This window comes from Halichoerus grypus, chromosome 7 (assembly GCF_964656455.1).
Source record: "Halichoerus grypus chromosome 7, mHalGry1.hap1.1, whole genome shotgun sequence".
Lineage (NCBI taxonomy): Eukaryota > Metazoa > Chordata > Mammalia > Carnivora > Phocidae > Halichoerus > Halichoerus grypus.
Window position 1 is genome coordinate 109,060,878 of NC_135718.1, and position 5,677 is coordinate 109,066,554.

The 5,677-nt window shown below is 42.2% G+C and overlaps 1 pseudogene; it reads right to left on the bottom strand.

Annotated features, from left to right (window-relative positions):
• Positions 1-206: 206 nt before the first annotated feature.
• On the bottom strand, positions 207-1,718 carry LOC118522093 (histone-binding protein RBBP4 pseudogene; annotated as a pseudogene).
• Between the last annotated feature and the right edge of the window lie 3,959 nt (positions 1,719-5,677).

The following is a 5,677-nucleotide window of genomic DNA, read 5'->3' on the forward strand; positions in this document are numbered from 1 at the left end:
AATAAGAATTTATATGAATTGAATCTCCCCCATTTCCTGAATAAAAACGACATCTTGTGGTATTTATACTTCATGGCTCAGACACCTACCTCACTTGGCTCTACTCCTTCCTTACTTTAGCCTTTACTTAACGGAGTCTGAAAAACTTGGGGATATAGCCTAAGAAGAAAAATAACCACACATAACATTCCCCTTTCTGTGCTACTTTAGACCTTTGTTACTAGAAAATTCCTAAAGAAAATTTAAATATAAGTCTGTGGCTTTACTGAATCAAGTCCCCCAGTTAATATTTAGAAAACACCCTCTGTTTGGGCTAGTAACATTGTTGATGGGATGGTACCTATCATAGAGGGATAGCCAAACAAAGTCTGTGTCTCAAAACCAGTGTTAAATCAATCTCAGGGTTGAGAGGGAGAAAAATGGGAGTCTAAAATCACAAGAAGTGCAGACATATCTAGGACCCTGGTCCTTCTGGATCCATGCTTCCTTCAGGATCTTCACCATTATAAATGTTCTCTGCCATTTGCCACACTTGCATGATATTGTCTTCTGATACAGAACAAATCACCCAAGGTTCACTGGGATTCCAGGAGAAATCAGATATCTTGGCAGTGTGACCACCATGAATAAACAACAGTTCCAGTGGCCCATCTTCTGCATCTTCCGGGGATTGTTCCTCTCCAATTTTACTTAAATCCCAGACATTGTCTGCAATCAGTACCACTGGAAGCCAAAATAGTCTCATTGTGAGGCAACTACTGAACCTGGAATATTTCATCCTTACGTGATTCAAAGGAATGCAACTTAAGTTTCAGACTTCTCAGATCCCACAAGGCAACAGTCTTGTCGGCTGATCCTGTGGCCAGAATGAACTCACTATAAGGATTGAAATATATGCAGTTCACTTCAGCAGTGTGAGCATCAACTGAGTGGCTTGGTTTGGAAGTATTGTTTGAACGAGTATCCCAGATCATAAGTTTCTGATCATCAGCAACTGACCCAAACAGAGACTCATGGAGCAGATGCCAGGAAACATATTCTACTACTGCTGTATGTCCTGTAAAGATGGTCTTCGCATCCACCACTTCTCCTTCCTTTGGAACAGCACTGATGTCCCAGAGGCAGATGGTATAGTCATCTGAAGCACTAAGTAAGTGCCCACTGAGATTTGGGTTCCAAGAAAGTCCATAGCCTTCCTTCTAATGTCCACACAGATGCAAGTCTGGGTTGCACTCTCCAGAAGGATCTGGTTTGGAAGGATGTTTTGTATAGTCAAAAACAGGAACATCACTGGATGGAGTCTTTGTTGCAATGATGCAAGCGTTCTGGGGCATATAACGTGCCCGGTTTACTTCTTCATGGTTGATCCTGATTTCTATTTCAATTTTTCCACTAACTGAGCCAAAACCTCCAAATTCTCCTTTCTCACTGTCATAGTGTGAAACATCAAACTGAGCATCATCATTAGGGAGCTGCACACTGGCTATCACAAGATGGTTTTGTTCATCTAACGTGTATATTCCCAGGACAAGTCGGTGAATGCTGAAGTCTTTCTCTTCCGGTCTGGTTACATCTGGAAGCCACTGTGCAGTTAGGCTAGGCCACTCCAGAGCATGGGTCATCACCAAAACACAATGAAAAGGGGTGTTCTTTTTCCATATTTTGTACTCTTCGATGATCACACGTTCTGCGTCATCAAAGGCTTCCTTGTCGGCCATGGCGGGCAGGCAACCCGGGGGGATCCCGGGGTCAAGTGTTGCGGGAGGGGCAGGGAGGCTACCGGCACTCGCTTTGCATGCACGGCCTCTATTTTTCCTGCTGCCTAATTTTTATCATTTCTTGTCTGGTATAAGCTTGCTCTTCAGTGAATCTGATTGGTTATATATTCTCATTTGTTGTAGTTTTGTCTGTTTTTTATGGGCCTAGTTTCTAGTTATAGTTACCAGGGTCAAAGTGTTAAAATAATCCTTGTCCTGGGGTGTGGATTGGTACCCTTAGAAACAAGGGGGTCTGGGTTTCTTCCTACTCTGGAGATGACTTTTTGTGCAGGCACTTTTCCTTTCTGCCTGTCAGCATCCGTGTTACTTCATGCTCCTAATAAGGGTATATAGTTATATAGAATATAACTCACTGGGTTGGGTGATCAGGCTAACATCTGGAGATTCCTTAATTTTAAGTTTTGTCTGGACTAAGTCTTCAGTAGGTCTCCAGAGATCCTCAGAAATGAATATATAATCAATTCTACCCCTAAACCACCTCTTAGGTAATTTTGGTAAGGTTAGTTAATGAGTCATATTAATTACCATCGTTCTGTTGTTCACAACTGTGTTTTAAATGTTTTATTGTAAAACCTTGATGTTGGGGTGCAGATAGTTTATGTGTGGGCCATGCAGGTCAGGGTAGCCAGGCACTTATTACAGGGAACATTCCAGTAGAAGCCTGGTGATGGGAACAGTACAAGTCATCTGTCTACTTCCAAGCCCTAATCTACACAAATGCATATTCACACTGAGGAAGCACTGGAGAAAACTGGACAGCCTTGCCAGGTAGATTGGCTGCTGTAGCCTCTAGTAAGAGACATCTGGGAGCTTTCATTGCTGAACTCCAGACTTCATCAGAAAGCCAGCCAAATGTAGACTGATGTCACTAGTTTAAAGCTGATGCCTCAGAAATATTGTCAGAGGTTGACTTTCACTGCCCAAGAGGTGATACAGATGGTTGGGGCCAGCTGATGTTCCCCAGGCCTTGGGGGCTCTGGCTTCCCAAGGCTGGCTGACAGGTACATACTATGCATGCATGGCCTGTGTAGGTCATGGTAGCTAGGGACCTGGAAGAGGCCAAATGTCAGGAGGGTCCAGGTGTCAAGAGCAGGCTCTTGGGGATCTATGACATATGCTTAAATCTAAGCCCTAATCTACACAAACATGCATATTCTTCCTAAAGGCAAATCTGGAGGAATCTGAACTGCCTTGCCAGGGCACTGCTGAGCAGGCTGGTCAGGGTACCTTTCATTAAGAGAAACCTGACAGCATTGATTACTGGTTTTGGGGAGGAAAATTTTTTTCTCTACCCTTCAATATTCTTCTAACTGGTCTTTCTCTACCCTTCAATATTCTTCTAACTGGTCTTTCTCTACCCTTCAATATTCTTCTAACTGGTCTAAGAATTAAATTGACATGAGACAGATTAACAAGGAGGAAAAAACCTGAAGTTTTATTATGTGTATACAGAGGACCAATAATGAAATTGAGACTCAAAAAATGACCAAGTCATGCAACTTTTTTATGTTTTATACAAAGAAACATAAAATCTGTTAGTAATTGGCAGGACAAATAAAACTTACGTTCTGGAGCTTAATTAATAAAGAATTCTAAATAGCATTTGGGTTGAGGTAATAGATTAGTAAAAGTAACAAGGTTTGATTATACAGCCTTCTTGACTCTGAATTCCTTAGCTCTGATGATTAGGATGTCTCTACCTGGTATAGGGAGGGTACCTCTCACATGGGAGACTTATTTCTTGCTGTCTAGAGATAAAGGAGTATCAGAGTGTTCTTCATACAGTAGCCATCTCTTAGTAACTTTAATTCAAAATAATCAGTGTGCCAAAGTGGCATATTTTGGGGGGCAGTCTGCCTTTAGCCCCTATGGTTCCCTCCTCTGAAACCTCCCTGGGAGTTTTGCATACCAAAATTGGTTCTTTTTTTTTTTATGTTATGTTAATCACCATACATTACATCATTAGTTTTTTTGTTTTTTTTTTATTTTTTTATTGTTATGTTAATCCCCATACATTACATCATTAGTTTTAGATATAGTGTTCCATGATTCATTGTTTGCATACAACACCCAGTGCTCCATGCAGAATGTGCTCTCCTTAATACCCATCACCGGGCTAACCCATCCCCCCACCCCCTCCCATCTAGAATGCTCAGTTTGTTTTTCAGAGTCCATCGTCTCTCATGGTTCATCTCCCCCTCCGATTTCCCCCCCCTTCATTTTTCCCTTCCTGCTATCTTCTTCTTCTTCTTCTTCTTTTTTTTTTAACATATAATGTATTATTTGTTTCAGAGGTACAGGTCTGTGATTCAACAGTCTTGCACAATTCACAGCACTCACCATAACACATACCCTCCCCAATGTCTATCACCCAGCCACCCCATCCCTCCCACCCCCCACCACTCTAGCAACCCTCAGTTTGTTTCCTGAGATTAAGAATTCCTCATATCAGTGAGGTCATATGATACATGTATTTCTCTGATTGACTTATTTTGCTCAGCATAACACTCTCCAGTTCCATCCATGTTGTTGCAAATGGCAAGATTTCATTCCTTTTGACATTGTGTATATTTACCACATCTTCTTTATCCATTCATCTGTCGATGGACATCTTGGCTCTTTCCACAGTTTGGCTATTGTGGACATTGCTGCTATAAACATCGGGGTGCACGTGCCCCTTCGGATCCCTACATTTGTATCTTTGGGGTAAATACCCAGTAGTGCTATTGCTGGATCGCATGGTAGCTCTATTTTCAACTTTTTGAAGAACCTCTATACTGTTTTCCAGAGTGGCTGCACCAGCTTGCACTCCCACCAACAGTGTAGGAGGGTTCCCCTTTCTCCGCATCCCCGCCAACATCTGTCATTTCCTGACTTGTTAATTTTAGCCATTCTGACTGGTGTGAGGTGGTATCTCATTGACGTTTTGATTTGGATTTCCCTGATGCCGAGTGATGTTGAGCACTTCTCCATGTGTCTGTTGGCCATCTGGATGTCTTCTTTGGAAAATTATCTGTTCATGTCTTCTGCCTATTTCTTGATTGGATCATTTGTTCTTTGAGTGTTGAATTTAAGAAGTTCTTTATAGATTTTGGATACTAGCCCTTTATCTGATATGTCATTTGCAAATATCTTCTCCCATTCTGTCGCTTGTCTTTTGGTATTGTTGACTGTTTCTTTTGCTGTGCAAAAGCTTTTTATCTTGATGAGGTCCCAATAGTTCGTTTTTGCCCTTGCTTCCCTTTCCTTTGGTGATGTTTCTAGGAAGAAGTTGCTGTAGCTGAGGTCGAAGAGGTTGCTGCCTGTGTTCTCCTTTAGGATTTTGATGGACTCCTGTCTCACATTTAGGTGTTTCAACCATTTTGAGTCTATTTTTGTGTGTGGCATAAGGAAATGGTCCAGGTTCATTCTTCTGCATGTGGCTGTCCAATTTTCCCAACACCATTTGTTGAAGAGACTGTCTTTTTCCCATTGGACATTCTTTCCTGCTTTGTCAAAGATTAGTTGACTATAGAGTTGAGGGTCCATTTCTGGGCTCTCTATTCTTTTCCATTGATCTATGTGTCTGTTTTTGTGCCAGTACCATACTGTCTTGATGATGACAGCTTTGTGATAGAGCTTGAAGTCTAAAATTGTGATGCCGCCAGCTTTTCTTTTCTTTTCTTTTTTTTTTTTTTAAAGATTTTATTTATTTATTTGACAGAGAGAGACACAGTGAGAGAGGGGAACACAAGCAGGGGGAGTGGGAGAGGGAGAAGCAGGCTTCCCGCCGAGCAGGGAGCCCGATGCGGGGCTCGATCCCAGGACCCTGGGATCACGACCTGAGCCGAAGGCAGACGCGTAACGACTGAGCCACCCAGGCGCCCCGCTTTTCTTTTTAAATATTCCCCTGGCTATTC